Below are 21,188 nucleotides of genomic sequence, written 5' to 3'. Positions count from 1 at the left end.
ATCCTCAGCAATACTTGTACTTTCTGTGTGTGTGTTTGTTTTATTATAGCATCCTAGTGGGTGTAGAGTGGTAGCTCTTGGCAGTTTTGATCTCCATTTCCCTAATGGCAACTGATATTGAGCATCTTTTCATGTGCTTATTGGCCATTTTGTATATCCTCTTTGGAGAGAGATTTATTCCAATCCTTTGCCTGATTTTAATGGGCTTATTTGTCATTTTGTTGGTGAGTTGTAAGAGTTCTGGATACTGTATTCTGATATGCTAATATTTATATATTCTGGATACTACACCCTTATCAGATAAATGATTTGAGAGTATTTGTTCCCATTCTGGGGGTCTCTTTTTACTTTCATAAAAGTATCCTTTAATACACAAAAGTTTTTAAATTGGATAAAGTCCAATTTATTTATATATTTATTTATTTTTGGTTGCTTGTGCTATAGGTATCCTATAGAGAGCCTAATTTTTTACTGGCTGCATATTTCATAATATGTCTGTAATATCATATTTACTTAAAAACCTCATATTGTACATCTAAATTTCCAGTTTTTTTTACCAGTGATACTATTCTTCTGAATTCAGTATACATAAATATTTCATTATATCTCTAATTAATTATTTCCATATAGATGGATTCCTAGAAGTGGGTCTAAAGGCATAAATATTAAAAAAATTTTTTTCTTCTATAATGGGCTTCTCATTCTTTTTTATTTATCTATAATTATACAACTGATATATAAACATCCTGGTAAAACATTCAGACAGTGCGCATAGAGAATATCCTCCCCAGCCCCCACAAATGCTCATGTCTTCCTCCAAAGACACTTTTTATAGCTCTAGATGAGATTACTTACCGTATTACTTTCCTAAAGGATTTTTACCAGTTTATACTTTCATCAGCACTGTGTGGGCACCTGTCTCAATGCTCTCTCCCTTGCGTTATTAATACAAGTAATATTTTTATAATAATAACAGCTAACACTGAGCATTTACTGTTGACAGGAACTTTGCTAAAACAATTCAGATGCATTATCCCATTTCATCTTCACACACACACACAAGAACTGTAGACATTAAGGTCACAGTGATTAAGGTGACTTGCCCAAGGTCACTGAGTGTTTGAGGCTTTAAACTGAAGTCTGCCAAATCAGAGTGCGTGGTCTAGAACTACTGCTTCTCAAATATTATCATTGCAAAATTTTTCCAATTTGATCGCCCCAAAATAGCGTTAATGTTTTAATTTGCATTTCTTTAATTATTCATAAGGGTGAACTTTTTAAATCAGTTGGTTTGTGAATTTTCTTTGTCCATTTTAAAAAATTGAAATGTTAATTTGTTTTCTTTATTGATTATATGATCTTTCTATTCTAATATTAACCACTTATTTTTCACTTCATATGACACGTTTGTCATTTATCTTTTAGTATTGTTGATACTGTTTTTTGGAAGTTTGTTTTTATGTAATCACATCTATTGATTATTTGTGAATTTCTTCTGTTTCCTTTATGTATAAAAAGGCCTTTTCCATCATGACCTCAGTTACACATAAATTCATTAAATATGTTACCTTTTAAGTATCTTAGTCACTTTAAAAATGTGTTTTTTCTTTCTATTCTTGTTAAGTCACAAATCGACCTTACAGTTCTACTAATGACAGTTGATTGGGGAATTTGCAATCATATATTCCCTGAGACACTTTTGGGCAGTTTTCTGGCTTGAGGATAATTATTTTCTCATTGAAAGAGCTATCAGTGGTTGGTATTTAATCAACATTCAAAGAAAAAAATAGCAAATGTGCTGTGTAACACACCTAGTGCTAGTGACCGCCAGTCTATGAGATACCTAGGAAGCCCTCCGCACTGCGCCCCTCCCCTGTTTTGTATACTTAGGAGTTTGGTATTTTGGTTCAAGTGCTGTCTTGAAAACCCAGAAATCTGGATCCTGGGTTTGACCCTGCCATTATCTAGGTACATGACTTGGCAGGTCACTTAATTTCTATCAGTTTTTTCATCTGTAAAATGACAGGCCTGAATTACATAGTCTCTAAGGATAATTTTAGTTGCAAAATTCCCTGATTTTTATTATCCTTCTGATCAAGAATCATTTCACGTATGTTTGGTATTGATAAATACTTTTAAAAAAGTTGTCATTAGTGATGTGTGGCAGAGTGGCTGAAGGGAGGCAGAGTGACAGGTGACAGAAGTGCATGGGAGGGGGGAGGGGGTGAGGAACGGGGAAAGAAAGGGAGTGAGGACTGAATCTGGTAATAGCCAGGGAGAAGTTAGAGGGTGGCTAAATTTGAAGTGAGCTGGGAGCTTCAGTGGATGAAGCTCCTTGCAGGAGGGGTAGTTCTGATCTGATAGATGCTCAGAGCATTGAGTGGAAAGCCTGTGGGCAGGGGCAACAGGAGGCCACTGCTTGCATTTGAGAGAGACTGAAAAGTCAGCACATGGTCAGTGCTACTAAATACCTGCACAAGGTTACCTCAGAGACAAAGCTGAGTCCAACTTTTTCAAAAGAGAGACTGGAGCCATAGAAGAGTCCAGGTGATGGAAGGGACACGACAGAACGCCTCGCGGTGCCGGTGTAGTGTACACTGGTGCTCAGACTCTGCCTGCCCGGCTGAAGACAGCTGCACCAAGTTTCCACTGAATGTTGGTAGCATACAATCTCTTCTGATGATACTTGACCTTGCTGCTTGAATTTTTTCACACGTAATTGTAAAGAGTAGGCCTATTTCACTAATAAATGAACTAATAAATTCACTTTCTAATTTATACTTCTTCTCTTATGAGTTTGGGCTGTGTTATCGAACCTCCAAAGTCCAATTAACTGTGGGACTTTTATAGGATGGAGTGTTTGTATCTGCAAGGTTGACAACCAAACTAGACCTTTTGGTAAATTAAATTCAAGCCATCAAGGGAAGTCTCTTGGTAGCCAGCCAGCCAGCCTGTTCCAATGGCACTCTTTCCAGATACACATCTCCATCCATCTTTCAGCAGAGACCAGCAAATAAATAAGGCGTCTCAAATGCAGATGCTCCTGTCAGGCCAGCCAGCAGCACATCTCTCTCTGTGGAGAGGGGTTGAGGAATGCTAACACTGAGCCCAGAAATTCTGTCAAGACTGAAGTAGTAATTAAGAACAGGGAGCCAACAGATCTTCATTTGAACCGTGCTCAGACTTATTAACTGTATGGTCTTGGGCATAACCTGTTAGACATTAGCTTCCTCATCTGTACATTAGGGGTAATAATGGTATCTACCTCATAGGGATGTTAGGGAAATTAAATGGAAAAGTATGTGGACAGTGCTTAGCACAATGCTGGACATTATTACCGTCACGGAGCAGTTGATGACTTCGTCAAAGGCATTCAAGAGATTCACGCATATGAAAAAGAGCAGAGACCTGTGGATTGGGCAAAAAGGATGTTTTAATCACCTCTTATTCACCCTGTTGCTGAGGGAAGAATTCCTACCCTAGGATTATGGGGATGGCTGCACACACAACAGTGGACACTGGCAGGTGGGACTGACCGCAGCTTTTATTAGTCACATATACTCACAGCCCCAGAAGAGGACACAGTCTGCTGCTCAGGGCCACACGGGGTTGCCCTCAGGAGCAGAGTGAACAATCAGGGGCTGTGGGAGGCAGGCTTTGTAGTATCAAAAGGGTGAGGTGCTTCCTGGTTTCTGCCAGGGGATGTGATTGGCTTGCTAGAATAATCTTGGGGGCTGATAAGGAACTGAAACCCACTACTCACGGATAAACAGGAACTGGACCTTAGTCCCTTTGATAAGGAGGATTGTTTGGCTCAGGGACCTTGTCTACTAGAGCAGAGTGGGTAATAGAATTTGTAGTTAGGTCATTTGAGGCCTTCCTGATTTCATCAGATGGCAAGGCAGCACATAATATTGAGCCTTGATTTTAGACTTCGTGCCACAAAAGAGAATGCAGGCCTTGAAATGCTGTTCAATACAGCTGTCAGGGAAACTGGGTAGAAGGCTATGGAAGATAAGTAGAGGTGTGTGATTCTGGGCAAGACGTGGCATAGTGGCTGGAAAGGAAGTACCACGGTAGTTCATATATAGTGTCATAAGCAGAGATCTCTTCATTGTTTTCAGTTCAGCATACATTCATTGATTGGCTGTACCATCCTAGGCCCTTCCAAGGCTTAACCAGGTTCAGTTGACCATGTTAGATCAGGAGCAGTTTGACCTCTAGTTATTTGGCAGCAGCCAGGGAAGCCAGACTAGCCCTGAAGACCAGATTGCTGAAATGCGTTCTACAGGAGTTGGGGTTGGTGCTAGGCCGTAGAGCTATTTGTCTCAGACATGGTTATTGGAGTCCTCCATATTTTGTAGGTTTTATTCCCAGAGCTATTATGGAGTTTGTTTTTCTGACTGGAGCCAAAAACAGGTGCAGAAGGAAAGGATCTGAAGATGACTTGAGATTTTTTTAGAGGTGAAGAGTTGCTTAAGACATGTTATGAAAAAAGTGATTGGAGGGGCACCTGGGTGGCTCGTTAAGCGTCTGCCTTCCACTCAGGTCATGATCCCAGGGTCCTGGGATCGAGCCCCACATCAGGCTCCCTGCTTGGCAGGAAGCCTGCTTATCCCTCTCCCACTCCCCCTGCTTATATTCCCTCTCTTGCTGTCTCTCCCTCTGTCAAATAAATAAATAAAATCTTAAAAAAAAAGAAAAACAAAAAAGTGATTGGAGAACAGGCAGTTTTGTATAGTGCTTTGTTCCTCAGAGAGGGTTCCTGGACTGACAGTATCCATATCACCTGGAGCTTATTAGAAATGCAGAATTCAGGCCCCACCCCAGAACTTCTGGATCAGATTCTTTTCTTTGACAGGATCCCAGGTAAGAAACCTTTTAGTGGATAGAAGGGCAAGAGCTTTAGGTCAGGCAAACTGGATTAAGATCTCAGTTCCTCTACTAATTTGCTGTATGATCTTGGGCCTCTTCCTTAACCTTTCCACTATTAGGATTTATTGTAAATTGGGTTTACCTATCTTGCTGGATTGTTAACATTAAAGGAGGTAACATAAAAAGTGCTTAGAAACATAGTAAGGTAGCTCTTATTAGTAGTTATTTGATAAATAATATCTTTATGTAATTTGACAGAATATGAAAAGAAAGAGCAGGATATCATTAGGGCTAACTCTGTCATGAGAAATGAGTTGATAATTGAGAAAAATATCCTGAGCTGATGGGGCAGTGGATGTGGTTGGCTCACTAACAATTTTCCCTCAGGGTGAGACCGTAATTGTACTTGTTAAATAACCAAGAGTTGACAGCTATACTTCTTAATGGCCGCTGAACTCTTGGAAGGGAAAATTATCTGCGGAAGTGGTAGCTATGTCTTGGCATCCAGCAAGCCCTTCACATTATAGAGGACAGAACCATGGCTTGAGAATTGAGATCTGGGCTCACTTCTGCCCCTTGGTAACTCATGACCCTTAACCACGCATTTAACATCTCTGAGCCTTAGTCTTCATCTATAAAATGAAGATTAATGGGATGAGGTGTAAATCCCAGTACACAAGCAAGGGATTATCATCTCCATATCATCCTTACTTGCTGTCTACCATATTGCTCACTAGACAGCATCCAAAGCCCCAGAGGTGAATTTTATACTTGATGCCACCAGCCACTTGAGAATCTTCACTCCTGAGGTTCTTTGGAGTTGTTCAGGTTACCTGGATTTCCCAGTGACCAGAATGTACCTTAGGAAAGCACATAGGCCATTCAGGTATTGCTATAAATCTCAAGGACTGGAACCGTAGGAGACTAGACTTTGGAATGGAATGAGAATGATGGTGGTAATATTGTCAGAAACAACAATGACAATACATATGACAGGATACTACCACGAATCCAGGAGTGCCAAATACGGAAACCTCCATCCCTTACACTACATGTTACTGCCTTTCAGGCCCTCCGTGTAAGAGACAAGACCAAATGACAACTGCTTTTAAACTTGAGAAATCTGGGCCCACTAAAAGCTGCAGTCACCTTTTCTGACCTCACCCATCCACCTTGTATTCTCAGAAATAATTGCTAGTAGTTCTCTTTTAACTTAGCTGATTCCTTAGATACCTTACATTTTAAATCATCTTTTTGTGTGTAGCAAATGCCCCATTTCTTGTCTCTGAATGTGTGATCTTTGCTCTAATTATGTTGAGAGTGCCTGTTATTTCACCTGACTCTGGTTGTTTGTGAGATACTAAATAGCCATGGGGTTAAAGCTGACTCGGATCAAAGAGCAACTCAGCCTCTCAGGACCTCAGTTTCCTCGCTTAGAAAGGGAAGAGATTGGACTAAGGTCATTTGGTCATGCGACAAGAGTACGTGATAGATAAAGTAATGAACTTCTATTTGCTGAAAGCAATGAATAGGGCTCTCCAAGGTCTCTTCCAGCTCTCTGGTTCCAGCAGAGCCCAGGCATCAAGGTAGAAGTAAAGATTTTATTCAGGAGAAAGGGATTATCAGCAGCAACAGAAAAAAAAAAAAACTTTAAGCAGATAAGGTTGCATTGAGCCATACCGTAAGAGAGATGTCTCAGACCATGAGATAGATGTGAGCAAAGGAGAGTGCAGAATTGTTAGGGCAACCGGAATCGAGGACCCTTGATTATGTAATAGAATGGCTTTTCTCTCTTGGATGTTGGAACACACAAATGTAGGAAGAGGTGGGCCCAACTTCTCCGTGGAACTCCATAATACAGGATGTCTAAGGCAACAACCTGTATAGACAACGTAATAGAGGCGACCTGTTCTTCCTTTCCATTGCTAGTCACTTTCCTTATTAGTCCAGCCCTCATGTCACTGGGAGAGCTCTGCTTTAATTGTGCTATTCCTATTTCAGAAGCTCCTCCCTCAAAACAGGTGGAAGTTCCTCTGCTTATTTTCTGGCCTCCCTAACCTAGGTAACCTTGTGCTCCACCCTTCCTCTTCCGTGAGTGGTTTTGGAGACCCACCCTAGCCAGCCCAGTGTCCATAATAATGATGGCAGCTAGTTACGGGTGTCCTTCCAGAGCTGGGTGCAGTGCCAGTGTCCTGGACACATACATGATTTCCAGCACCCAGGCCAGGTGTGCCTCTTCTGGAACGGAGTTCATGGCTCTTCCTCTGTCTGGAGTTCTTTACCTTTCACCCTGGCCTGTTGGAGTTGTACCTCACTTGGTTTTCCAGCTGTAGCTCTTGCCTTTTCCTTGCCACTCACTGGGATCAGTCTGTTTGTTTGTTGTTGTTTTTCTCTTCTTCCTTTCCTTCTTGTCTCTTACGGATTGAGTCCTTTTAAGAGATCTGTTTTCAATCATTCTAGCATTGGATCAACTTTATTACCAATTCCCTGTGGACAAAGATCTTGTTTTATATGCATTTGAATCCCTCACAGCACTTAGCAATGTGCTGAGTAAATAATAGGCAAATGACCCATAATTAGGAATAGGACGACATGTATATATAGTATAGTAATTGGGGAATGGGAGGTCCAGTTCCTGAGGTACAGAAAAGAGCCTCCTACTCTCCAGTAGTGACAACAAAGGCCTTTGTTTGAGTGCTTTGCTAAGGACATCACCAGCACTTGTGGATTTCAGAACATCTATTTTATTTAATTAAGCAGTGCATATCGAGAGTAAGTCTTCAGTGTTGTATTCCTCCTTGTTCATCAAAGGGATTGCATGTTTCCTACGCACTATGACTTAATTCTCACTTCTGCTTTTTCTGGTTTTTGTCTTGTTTCTTTTTAACTTAAAGAATTCTTAAACTTTCAAATCCTTTTTGGAAGTAGACAATAAAAATTTTAATAAATAATAAATAAACAAATCAATAAATATTCTTTGTGCTCCTTTTAGAAAGCTGGCCTAGTTTCCACTTTGTGTTGAATTCCCATTTGTGTTTTGGGTCATTATGCAGCACTTGGTTCAGCCAATTAAGTTTTTTCTTTCTAAGTATCTTTATTCTATATCAGTATAGTCTTTTCTTGAGGCTTTAATATTGTTCCTTTGAGGAACATCCATCTTTGTGGTGCTCTTTTGTTGCTTAAATGTTCTTCCCTTGGGACCTTTGACAGTTTTCCCAAGGCTAGCAATTTCAGTAAGTGCTTATTAATAACATAATTTAGGTTGCCTCTATACAAGAACCTACAGGACTTAGAGATTCCAACATGCAGTGTTCTAACTCTGAAAGGTACACTTTCACAACATTATATCTAATGCTGTATTCTCTCTCCTCAGTTTAACTTTCCTACAAAGGGAATTAGGGGAAACAGTAAAATATGTTAGAGGCTCTTACATTTTAGTTGTGAGATCAGCAAAGTATAGTTTAGCCTCTATAGTACATTTCTGTAGCCCCCAAATCACCAGTGTATCCCTCATGATTATATATTAGATTTATTTAATAACAGTATTCTGTACCTGAAAGTGGTCTACGAAGATTATATAGTTTGTTTATTTACAGATAGATACTTGAGCTGTCAAGTCAGATGGCTAGTTTCAAAACAATTTAATGAGGATGATTCACAATCTAGTAATAACTACCACATGTAGTAGTTTCTATGTGCTAGGCACGGCTTTAAGTGTAAACACGCCCACTCATTAATTCTCTTATAAGTAACATATAGCTGATTTTTTAAAAACCCAATCAGAGAACCTCTCTGCCTTTTAAAGATTTATTTGGGAGAGAGAGAAAGAACGCACGCATGTGTGAGACTTGAACACAAAGCCTAATGCTGGGCTCGATCATGATCATGACTCTGAGATCATGTGACCTGAGCTGAAACCAAGAGTCGGACACTTAACTGACTGTGCCACCCAGAGGCCCCATCTCTCTGCCTTTTAACAAGAAAGTTCAATTTGTTTATTGTAATTAATAATACATTTGGACTTATTTCTGCCATCTTCAATTGTTTTCTATTTAATGCGATTTTCTTTTGCGTTTCTTTTTTCCTTTTCTCACTTGCTGTTGGATTAATCACATTTTCTTTATTTTCTTTTGTACCCCCCGTTTGCAAATATTTATCTTGCTTCTATTCTCCTACATCCTTACCTGTTAATATACATACTTCATTTAGGCTAAAGGCTAAAGTCAGTCATTGTTTTTGTCATCCTCTTGACTCTTGGAACACCCTGACTCTGGTCTCTCATCTTCCATGTTGTTGTTGATTGTTAATTTCAGAGAGGCATTGGATTTCTACGAATACAGACTTTAGAGCCTGGCTGCCTGAGTTTGGACCCCAGCTCTGCCACACATTAGTGTAAACCCTAGGTAAGTTATGTAACCTCTTTATGTGACAGTTTTTTTAATCTGTAAAATGTGGATAATAAGAGTACCTACTCCATAGAGTTGTTGAAAGGATTAAATGAATTAATATATGCAAAGCATTTAGAACAGTGCTTGGCACGTAGTAAGCTTTCAGTAAGTGCTAGCACTATGGTTGTCATTATTCTGTTTTGTTTTTAACCTCTCCTTCCAGTACCCATTTTTAAACAGTCAGTGCATTTTAAGTATACCAACACATTTCTTAATTTTTTATTGAGATATAATTAACAACTGAGCTTAGATGTTATGTTTGAAGAGTTTTGACAAATATCTATTCTTTAAACACCACCCAAAATAAGATGTAGAACATTTCCATTCCCCAGAAAGTTCTTTTGTGTCTCGTTCCATTCAGTCCCTTCCCTACACCATCCCAACAACCTCCACACTACTATCTGATTTTTATCACCGTTAATTAGTTGTACCTGTATTTCTGTTTCCTATAAGTTGAGTCATACGTGTGTACTTTTTTATGCCTGGCTTCTTTGACTTAACATAATAGTTTAATGGTTTATCCACGTTGTTGCATTTATTAGCAGTTTATTCCATGTTATAAGAAACCTCCACGTAGTTCTCCTACGTAGTTGTACCGTTTTACACTTCTGCTAGCAGTGTACGAGAGTTCTAGTCATTCCACATCCTCACCAGCATTGATGTTATCAGTCTTTCTGATTTTAACTTTTCCAGTGGATTTGTTTAGCAGTTTCTTTGCTTGCCACTTGCTATTTCTTCTTATGTTCTATCCTTTTTTTTTTTTTTTTTCCTGGTTTAGTTTCCTTCTTAAAGTAATTCTTCCAGTGATGGTCTGTGTCTGTTTGTTTGAAGATAATTTTATTTCAATCTGGATATTGATACTTGATTGTTATTTTCCTTAATATTCAAAAACTGTTATTGCATTTTCCTCTGGCATCTATTGTTATTTATTTATTTATTTTTCACATTAACATTCTTAGTTTATTAATCCTCTCATGAAAAATCTGCACAACCACCACAGATAAAGCCACTGCAGCATCTTTACTCCTTCTTTTTGCCAGCGCCAACATTGGCTTTTGCAGTCCCCCTGACTTTCTTTATTCTGTTCTTGGCGTTCCTTTCGCTTTTTTCTTGATGTCTTTTTCTTCTCATACAGGCCATGTCTTGCAAGTCTGGGTTTGGGTTCATTTTTCTTTGCATAATCCAAGGAATCATAAATCATGCCAAAGCCAGTTGTCTTGCCACCACCAAAATGGGTTCTGAATCCAAACACAAATATGACATCTGGTGTGGTCTTGTACATTTTGGCTAGTTTTTCCTGAATTTCTGTCTTAGGTACTGTTGCCTTTCTGGGGTGAAGAACATCAATGACCATCTGTTTCCACTGAAGTAGCCAGTTAATCATGAACTTCCTGGTCCGGATAGTTACTGTGTCATTTATGATGGCGGCCAAGCCTATTGTTATTTAGATAGAAAGTCTGTATCAGCCTAGTTGTCATTGTTTTGTAAGTAATGTCTTTTCTCTTGGTTTCCTTACAAATTCTTTTTCTCCGTGTCGTTAATATTTTGAAGTTTTCTTCTGAAGACTCGTGTTTGTCTGTAATTCTAGAATATTCTCAGAAATTATCTTCAAATTGTTTCTCCTGTACTTTTTCCATTATTTCCTCTGGAACACCTTCTCATTCTGTCTTCTGTGTCCTTTAACTTCCCTTTCATATTTCTGTTTTTATAAACTCTGCTACCTTCTGAGTAATTTTCCCAGACTTCTCTTCTTAATCACTAATTTTTTCTTTAGCTGTGTCTAGTTTATTTAATTTATCAATGTGAGAATGCCAGTGACTTAATTTTTTATAAGTTTTTTTTCACATCTGACTATCCTTTTTCCATATTATCTTGTTCTTTGATTTTGACTTCCTTCATTTTGCCTATTTATTAAAATGAAATATAATTAATTTATAGCATTTTTCGTAGTGTTCTATTGTTTTTATGGTTTTCAATCCTTGGGGCTGCTATTTGTGCTGATTCCTGCATTTAATGACTTTCCTTCTGGTGATTCTCATCTCCTCATGTGACTTTTTAGTTTTACTTTTTGCCTCTTTGGGGTGGTGCAGTGAGCCCCCTCATCCGTGACACTCTAGCATTTCTCTATCTGAGCAAGGCTCCCCTTGTTTGATTTTATTTTTTATTTTTCTTTCTCACCTCCAACACCCTCATTCCCCTCCCACACTATAGGCACCTACTCTGATGTATTTGGTAAAATGTCTTTGGCTACATATGTGGCCTTATCAAATATATGGTATTGTTCTGATTATATGTTTTTAACTTATATAAATGCTATTATGCTCTAGATCTCATTGTGGTTGTTATTTTTTCACTCAACACTGGGTTTCTATCCATGTTTCTGTCTTAGTAGCTAGTTGTTGCTTCTTTCTAATGCACTGTTTTCCATAGTATACCTCCTGTACATTTACTTAATTCTTTTAGTGATGGACATCTAAATTGCCTCTGATCTTCCTACTACCAAAAACAATGCCCCAGTGATCTTTCTGCCCTTGCTTCCTTATGGACCCATGTAAGAATTTTTCTAGGATATGTATGGAGGAATATGATTACTGGGTCACAAGGCATATATATACAGAAAATTTCACTAAATATTAGCAGAATGTTTTTCAGAACAGCTATATCGATTTATATACCCACCAAGTGCCCTAGATTCAAACTCAAGTTCTACCATGTGTTAACTGTGAGATCTTGGAGAAATTACTCAACCTCTCTGGGCCTTAGTCTCTTCATCATAAAAGGGGATAATTACAGCATTTGCCCCATCAGGTTGTTGAGAGGGCAAAATGAATTAATATGTGTAAAGCATATTCCTGAATATAATAAACACTTCCTGAATACAATAATCATTAGATAAATGCTAGCTGCTATTACTACTGTTATTTTTTTTAAGATTTTATTTATTTGAGAGAGCACAAGCAGAGTAGAGGGAGAGGGGGAGAAGCAGATTCCCCACTGAACAGGGAGCCCGATACAGGCTCGATCCCAGGACCGTGGGATCATGACCTTAGCCAAAGGCAGACACTTAACTGACTGAGCCACCCAGGTGCCCCTATTACTGCTATTTTAACAACTACTATTACTGCTTGTTGATTAATTAGAAGTAAGCTTTTCCTTCTCTGAATTGCCTGGTTACATCATTTGTTCCTTTTCCCCCCTTGGATTTTAATTTTTTTCTCTAGATTTGCAGGAATTTCTTATATCTTCTAGGTATTAATTCCGTGTTGCCTTTGTGCAATATTATCTCCTGAATTTACCCTTTGTCCATTGTCTGTTAATCATGTCTTTGATAGAAACCTTCACTATCACTGCAGATTCATCATCCCCTCCCCCTTTTTTTTTTGGCATTTGGGGCATTAAGAAGTTTCCCTACCCTTGCTTCAAAGATACCTTCTGACATTTTCTACTGTTAGCCTTTATAGATTTACCTTTCACGTTTGTGTCTTCCTCATATGGTATGTAAGAGTGAGCTCTGTTCTGTGTTTTTCTTCTTCACTGTGTGAGTCTGTGCCTTGGGTTGTGAAAGTACTCTGGTTTTTTTCTGTTGCATGTCAAAGACCAGTTTTTATGTTAATTTCTCAGCTCAGGATTCCTGTATGATACAAATTTACATACCCACACTTGCCTCTGTATGGCATAGGCCTGCATTTTAGATTTCTTATGGGTGCTTTTTCCTCTTCTTAAGGCCTATATAATTAACAACTTTTATTGCTGCTTCCGAGCCAGTGAGCAGAGATTTTTTTCAGACTGCATATCAAGGAAGGATAGGTATTTGAGCCTCTGGGCTTTGTGCAAGGGTCTCAGCTTCAACTCGCCCACCTTCTACCTGCCTGAAGCTGTATTTCTAGTCTCCATGTGAGGATTAATGCTTTCTCCTCCAAGCCCCGGGCCTGTATTGGTGTTTGAAACCCCTGTGGGCCACCATGGTCTCAACACCCACTTAATGTTCCAGTTTTGATTTTGATGTCTCTTTCATTTTAGGTGCCTGAGGATTTCTTTTTTTTTTTTTTAAAGCTTGACTATATATTTTAAAAGCATTTTTAAAATGTTTTATCCAGCATTTCTGTATGAAGTGGGAGAAAAGGTCCATTTACATCAGCTTGGCGTGCCATTTTGCCAAAAGTTTGCTCTTCAATTAGTTATTCCTATTAATCTTAGTAAAATTTCAACTTCTAACATTGCCAGCTTACATGCATTAAGTAGCCCTTGATCACCCTTGAAAGTTTTCTGCCTTAGCTATCTCCATTCTCCCTTTATTCCAAGTTTATGACCATGTTTTTAATATCTGTGTATTGATAAGCCACATAATTCACTTCACTTTTTTTGAACCTTGCTCAGTTGCTTATTCTGCTACAGTTATTCTATTATTTTCCCATCTAATTTTTCTTAAAGATTTTATTTATTTCAGAGAGAGAGAGGGAGTACACGAAAGCATGAGCCAGGGGAGGGACAGAGGGAGAAGCAGACTCCCTCTGAGCAGGGACCTTAGCTCGATGTGGGGCTCGATGCAGGGCTGCTGTGGGCTGGATCCCAGGACGCTGGGATCATGACCTGAGCCAAAGCCAGCCACTTAACTGAGTGAGCCACTCAGGCGCCCCCCCCATCTAATTTATTTATTAACAAAAATATGAAATAGTTCTGACCACAAGGTTCTGTAGTGAATGCTCAAAATACCTACCTCTGCATCATTGCTAGATCTTTTTTTTTTTTAATCTGATGAAATCTGTAGATAACTTCCCCAGAAAAATGACCAAAAAACATCTTAAGTAAGTTCGTCCTGAAAATATAATCCCAATCACTTGTTTCATATTAATAAGAATATTTTAAAAGATCTAATATATGTCCAGGTAAGTGTTTTGATTTATTGAATTCATAAGGCCTATGGTTTCTCTTAGGGGAAAAAATCACATTCTACTGATATAATTCATTCTTTAGAAAAACTTTAGTGTCTGTTTAATAGTTTATACTTTTTGTTATTTGCAAGTTGAATTCTTGTTCTGATTTTTTCCTCAGTTATTAAAATAAGTTAATTTACAAATTTTAAGAATTATCTTCTTTTTAAAAAAGATAGTCCCTACTTTTGCCTGTTTTAAATCTTACAGAATCTTTTTTGTTTGTTTTGTTTTCCACCAGTACCAGGAGATAGGAATTCCAGTCCTGCCCCTTCCGCTGCTACTAATAGAGCAAGTTGGGTAGCTCCTAGGCTGCAGTTTGTTTGTTTTTAAAAAATATGCATTTTTATAATACAGGTATTAAGACAAATTGTACTCAAACAGTAGGGCTAGATGTTCTTAAATATATTCTGAGTAAACTAAAAATATTATATAAATTCATAAATGTTCCATAATATTAAATATCATGGTATAGATAGGGTTTGGGGTGATTAGAACTGAAAACTTTACATTCATTTTATGAAGTCTTACAAATAAGTGAACTTTATTTTTTAGAGCAGTTTTAGGTTTACAGCAAAATTGGAAGTACAGAGTACAGTAGAGGGTTCCCCACACCCACACAGCCTCCCCCACTACCCCACAACGCAGTTTGTTACAATCAGTGAACCTACATTGACATATCATTATCACTCAAAGTCCACTGTTTTCATTAGGGTACACTTTTGGCATTGTGCATTCTATGAATTTTGACAAATGTGTAATACATGAATCCACCACTGTGGTATCATAAAGAATAATTGCACTGCCCTAAAAATCCTCTGTTCCTCGCCTGTTTATCCCTGCCTTCCTTCAGCCAGTGACAACCACTGATCTTTTGACTGTCTCCTTCGTTTTGCCTTTTCTAGAATGTCATATAGTTGGATTCATTCAGTATATAGCCTTTTCAGATTGGCTTCTTTCACTGAGCAATATGCATTTACCTTTCTTCCATGTCATTCTATGGCTTGTTAGCTCATTTCTTTTTAGTGTAGAATAATATTCTAATATCTGGATGTACCACAGTTTATCTACCCACTTACCTACTAAAAGACATTTAGATTGCTTCCAAGTTTTGGCAATTATTAGTAGAGCTGCTATAAATATCTGTGTGCATGTTTTTGTGTAGACAGTTCATTTGGGTAAATATCAAGAGCACAATTGTTGGAGCATATGGTAAGGATATGTTTAGTTTTATAAGCTGCTAATCTGTCTTCCAAAGCAGCTGTACCATTTTGCCTTCTCATTAGCAATAAATAGGAGTTCCTGTTACTATAAATCCTCACTGCATTTGGTATTGTCAGTGTTGTGGATTTTGGCCATTGTAATAGTTTGCTTTAATTTGCAATTCTCTTATGACATATGTTGAACATTTTTTATACTTGTTTTTTATACTTGCTATCTGTATCTCTTGGTGAGATGTCTGTTAAGGTTTGGTACATTTTTTAATCAGGTTGTTTTCTTATTGTTGAGTTTTAAGGGTTCTTTGTATATTTTGGATAGTAGTCCTTTAATAGAGGTGTCTTTTGCAAATATTTTATCCTAGTCTGTGGCTTGTTTTCTCATTTTGTTGACATTACCTTTCACAGAACAAACGTTTTTTTAAAATTTTAATGAAATCTAGCTTATCGGTTATTTGTTTAGGGATCATGCCTTTGGTATAGTATCTAAAAAGTCATCACTGTACTCAAGTTCATTTCCGTTTTCTCCTATGTTATTTTCTAGGAGTTTTATAATTTTACATTTCACATTTAGGTCTGTGATCCATTTTGAGTTAAATTTGTGAAGGTTTTGAGGTCTGTGTCTAGATTCATTTTTTTACACGTGGATGTCCAGTTGTTCCAGCACCATTTGTTGAAATACTATCTTTGCTGCATTGTACTGTCTTTGCTTCTTTGTCAAAGATTAGTTGACTATTTTTGTGAGCTAATTTATCTGTTCTTTCACCAATACCACATTGTCTTGGTTACTATAGCTTTATAGTAAATCCTAAAGTTGAATAGTGTCAGTCCTCCAACTTTGTTACTCTCCTTCAGTACTGAGTTGGCTAATCTGCCTCTCCATATACACTTTAGAAACAGTTTGTCAATATCCACAAAATAACTTGCTGGGATTTTGATTAGGATTGTGTTGAATCTAGTCAAGTCAGGAAAAGTTGAAATTTTGACAGTACTGAGTCTTCCTGTCCATGAACATGGAACATCTCACCATTTACTTAGTTTTTTTTTTTTTGATATCTCATCAGAGTTTTGTAGTTTTTCTCATATAACTCTTGTACATATTTTATTGGACTTATCCATAATTATTTTTTATATTTCATTTTTAGGTGCTAATTAAATACTAATTTTTAAAAGATTTATTTATTTATTAGAGAGAGAGAGTGTGCACGCAAGTGTGAACATGTGATGGGGATGGGTAGAGGGAGAGAAAAATCTTAAGCAGACTTCACACTCAGCACGGAGCCCAATGCGGGGCTCAGTCTCATGACCCTGAGATCATGACCTAGCTGAAACCAAGAGTTGGATGCTTAACTGTGCCACCCAGGCTCCCCTTAAATGGTGATGTTTTAACTTCAAGTTCCAGTTCATTGCTGATATATAGGAAAGTGATTAATGTTTGTATATTTACCTTGTACCCTGCAGTCTTGCTGGAATTGCTTATTAGGGTTTTTTTGTTGTTGATTCTTTTGGATTTTCTACATAGACAAACATATCATCTGTGAACAGACTGTCTTATTCCTTTCTTCCTAACCTATATTCCTTTTATTTCCTTTTCTTGTTTCATTAATTAGCTAGAACTTCCAGTATAATGTTGCAAAGCAGTGGTGAGAGGGAACATCCTTACCTTATTACTGATTTTAGCAAGAAAGCTTCAAGTTTCTCTCTATTAACTATAACATTAACTTGGTTTTTTTGTAGATGTTCTTCATCAAATGGAAGAAGTTTCTTTCTATTCCTAGTTTGCTGAGAGTTTTTTTTATTATAAATGCCTTCTGGATTTTGTCAAGTACTTTTTCTGCATCTATTGATAAGATAATGTGATTTTTCTTTTTCTTTAGCCTGTTGATGTGATGGATTACATTTATTGATTTTCAAATGTTGAACCAGCCTTGGGTACCTGGGGTAAATCCCACTTGGTCATGGTATATCATTCTTTGTATACATTGTTGGATTTGATTTGCTGATATTTTGTTGAGGATATCTGTATCTTGGTTCACGAGAGATGTTGGTCTGTAGGTTTTTGTTTTTTTTATAATGTCTCTGGTTTTGGTGGTAGTGTAATTTGGCTTCATAGAATGAGTTAGAAGTATTCTCTCTGCTTCTGTCTTCTGGAAGAGACCATAGATACTTGGTGTAATTTCTTCCTTAAATATTTGGTAGAATTCACTAGTGAATCATCTGGGCCTGGTGCTTCCAGTATTGGAAAGTTATTAATTGTTGATTCAATATCTTTGATAGATTTAGGTCTTTTCAGATTGTCTATTCTTGTGTGAGTTTTGGCAGATTATGTCTTTCAGAGAATTGATCCATTTCATCAGAGTTCTCAAATTTGTGGGCATAAAGTTGCTCATAATATTTCTTTATTATCCTTTTATTGTGTGTGAAATCTGTAGTAATGTCCCATTTTTCATTTTTGTTATGAATAGTTTGTGTTCTCTCTCTCTTTTTTTTTTCGTAGTTAGCCTAGCTAGAAGCATATTGATTTTATTGATCTTTTCAAAGAACCAGCTTTTGGTTTCATTGATTTTTCTTTATTCATTTACTCTTTTCAATTTCATTTATTTCTTTGGCTAATTATTTTTTTCCTACTGTTTAATTGGATTTATTTTGTTCTTCTTGTTCTTATATCCCATGATGGAAGCTTAGATTATTGGTTTTAGATCTTTCTTCTTTTCTAATATATGCATTCAGTGCTATAGATGTCCCTCTAAGCACTGCTTTTGCTGCATCCCACAAATTTGGTAAGTTGTATTTACATTTTCATTTAGTTTAGAACATATATATTTTTAAATTTCTACATCTAACATGGGGCTCAAACTCCTAACCTCAAAATCAAGAGTCTCATACTCCACTGACTGAGCCATCCAGGCATCCCCTGGTTTCGAATATTTTTAAATTCCTCTTGAGATTTCTTCCTTGACCTATGTGTTATGTAGAAAAATGTGTGTTTAATCTCCACACATTTGGGATTTTCCAGCTGTCTTTTTGTCTTTTTTTTTTTTTTTAAGATTTTATTTACTTGAGAGTGAGAGCATGAGCAGGGGTTAGGAGCAGAGGGAGAGGGATAAGCAGGTTCCTTGCTGAGTGGGGAGCATGACAGGGCTCAATGCCGGGATCCTGAGATTATGACCTGAGCCGAAGTCAGACGCTTAACCTACTGAGCCACCCAGGCACCCTGTCATTGATTTTGAATTTAATTCCATTGTTGTCTGAGAGCAGAGATTGTATGGTTTCTTATTTTTTTTAAATTTGTTAAGGGTATTTTTTGGTCCAGAATTGGTCTATCTTGGTGCTGTTTCATGTGATCTTGAGAAGAATGTAATCTGCTGCTGTTAGATGAAGTAGTCTATAGATGCCCATTATATCCAGTTGACTAATAATGCTGTTGACTTCCACTATGTTCTTATTGGTGTTCTGCCTGCTAGGTCTGTCCATTTCTGATAAAGGGATGTTTAAAGTCTCCAACTATAATAGTAGATTCACCTAATTCTCTTTACAGCTCTTTCAGTTTGTCTTCCTTGTTTTGATACTCTGTTGTTAGGCATATGCACGTGAGAGATTATGTTTTCTTGAAGTATTGACCCCTTTTTGATTATATAATGCCCCTCTTTATCCCTGATAACTTTGCTTATTTTGAAGTCTGTTCTGTCTGAAATTAATATAGCTACCCCTGTTTTCTTTTGATTAGTATTATCATGATATAGCTTTCTCTATTCATTTGCTATATTTATTTTTATTTTTTTTAAAGATTTATTCATTTATTTTAGAGGTGGGGGGGAGGGGCAGAGGGGGAGAGAGTCCCAGGCAGACTCCGTGCTGAGCGCTGAGCCCAATGCAGGACTTGATCCCATGACCCCGAGACCACAACCTGAGCCAAAACCATGAGTTGGATGCTCAACTGACTGCGCCACCCAGGCACCCCTGCATTTACTTTAAATCTGTATGTGTCTTTATATTTGGGTTTCTTGTAGACAACATAGAGTTGAGTCCTGTTTTTTGTTGTTGTTGTTGTTTTTTGTCTATTCTGACATTTGCTTTTTAAAAGGTGTATTTAGACCATTGATGTTTAAAGTGGTTATTGGTAATGTTGGATTTATATCTGCCGTATTTGTTAATGTTGTTTATATGTTGCCCTTGTTCTTTGTTCCTATTTTTGTCTTCCACATTTTTTCATTCTTTTGTGGTTTTAGTTGAGCCCTTGACATGATTCCATTTTCACTTCTTTCTTAACATATCATTTGTATTTCTTTTCAAACTTTTTTAGTGGTTGCCCTGTAGTTTGCAGTATACATTTATAACTAATCCAAGTCCACTTTCAAATGACACTGTACCACTTCACAGGTAGTACAAATACCTTATACTGATAAAATAATCCTAATTCTTCCTCCCATGCCTTGTATCATTGCTGTTATTAATTTCACTTATATATACATAAGTATATCTAAACATAAGCAAGCATAATCAAATAAATTGTTGCTGTTATTTTGAACAGTTACATGTTATATCAATTAAGAATTAAAAAATAAATGTTTTTATTTTAACTTTACCTATTCATTCTCCAGTGCTTTTCATTTTTTAATGCAGATTCAAATTTCTATACTTTATGATGTTCCTTGTCTCTGAAAAATTTCTTTAATGTTTCTTGCAAGGCAGGTCTAATGGCAACCAAGTCACTCAGTTTTGCTTGTCTGAGAAAGTCTTCCTTTTCACTTTTGAAGGATAATTTTGCAAGGTACAGAATTCTAGGTTGGTTGGGCTTTTTTTTTTTTTTCCTTCTCAACACTTCAATTATTTTATTCTACTCGCTTCCTACTTGCATGGTTTCTGAGGAGAAATCAGACGTGATTCTTATCTTTGCTCCTCTACAGGTAAAGTGGGGTTTTTTTTCCTCTTTTTCTGAGATTTTTTTTTTTTTAAGCTCATTTTTTTGTAGTTTGAATATGATATGCCTAAGTGTAAGATTTTGGCATTTATTGTGCTTGGTGTTCTCTGAGCATCCGAGACCTGCCGTTTGGTGTCTAACATTAATTTGGAGAAATGCTCAGTCATTATTGCTTCAAATACTGCTTCTGTTCCTTTCTCTTTCATCTCCATCAGATATCCCCATTTGCACAGATGTTTTACCTTTTGTAGTTATCCCACAGTTCTTGGATATTCTGTTCTGATTATATCCTCAAATTCAGAGATTCTTTCCTCAGCTTTTCTCAGTCTACTAATGAGCACATCAAAGGCATTCTTAATTTGTTGTTTTTGACTTACAGCATTTCTTTTTCATTTTTTTAATTTACATCTCTCTTCCGTTGTTCATCTGTTCTTGCATGTTGTCTGCTTTTTTCCATTAATGCCCTTAGCATTACAGTTTTTAAAAATTCCTGGTCTGATAATTTCTGACGTATCTGACTGTGGTTCTGATACTTGTTCAGTCTCTTCAGACTGTGTTTTTGCCTTTTAGTATGTCTCATATTTTTTTCTTGAAAGGTAGACATAAAGTACTGGGTAAAAGGAATTGTGGTAAATAAGTGTATAGTGATGGGATGGTAAGATGTAGGGAGGAAGTGTTTTATAGACCGATGATTAGGTCTCAGTCTCTTGGTGAGCCTGTGCCACAGGACTATGAACTTCACCAATGTTTTTCAGTTCATCCCCTCCTGAAGGGTATTTCTCTTCCCCCAGTTAGG

The 21,188-nt window shown here is 37.3% G+C and overlaps 1 protein-coding gene and 1 long non-coding RNA gene across 7 annotated transcripts in view; one reads left to right on the top strand and one right to left on the bottom strand.

Moving 5' to 3' along the window:
* The window catches only part of ZBTB40 (zinc finger and BTB domain containing 40), a 75,661-nt gene that overhangs the window by 14,051 nt on the left and 40,422 nt on the right, over positions 1-21,188 (top strand). Inside the window, exon 2 of one of the 6 annotated variants that reach the window (XM_036093096.2) lies at positions 9,189-9,278. The exons of the other annotated variants lie outside the window; for them this stretch is intronic. The gene's annotated coding sequence lies outside the window, so the exon portion shown is untranslated. The remainder of the gene's footprint in view (positions 1-9,188; positions 9,279-21,188) is intronic. 6 annotated transcript variants of the gene reach the window in all.
* Positions 1-21,188, bottom strand: part of LOC118536379 (uncharacterized) — a 68,913-nt gene that overhangs the window by 36,577 nt on the left and 11,148 nt on the right. The gene's annotated exons all lie outside the window — the stretch shown is intronic.

This window comes from Halichoerus grypus, chromosome 5 (assembly GCF_964656455.1).
Source record: "Halichoerus grypus chromosome 5, mHalGry1.hap1.1, whole genome shotgun sequence".
NCBI lineage: Eukaryota > Metazoa > Chordata > Mammalia > Carnivora > Phocidae > Halichoerus > Halichoerus grypus.
Note: the sequence above shows the minus strand (reverse complement) of the source record. Positions and strands in the feature narration are given on the sequence as shown.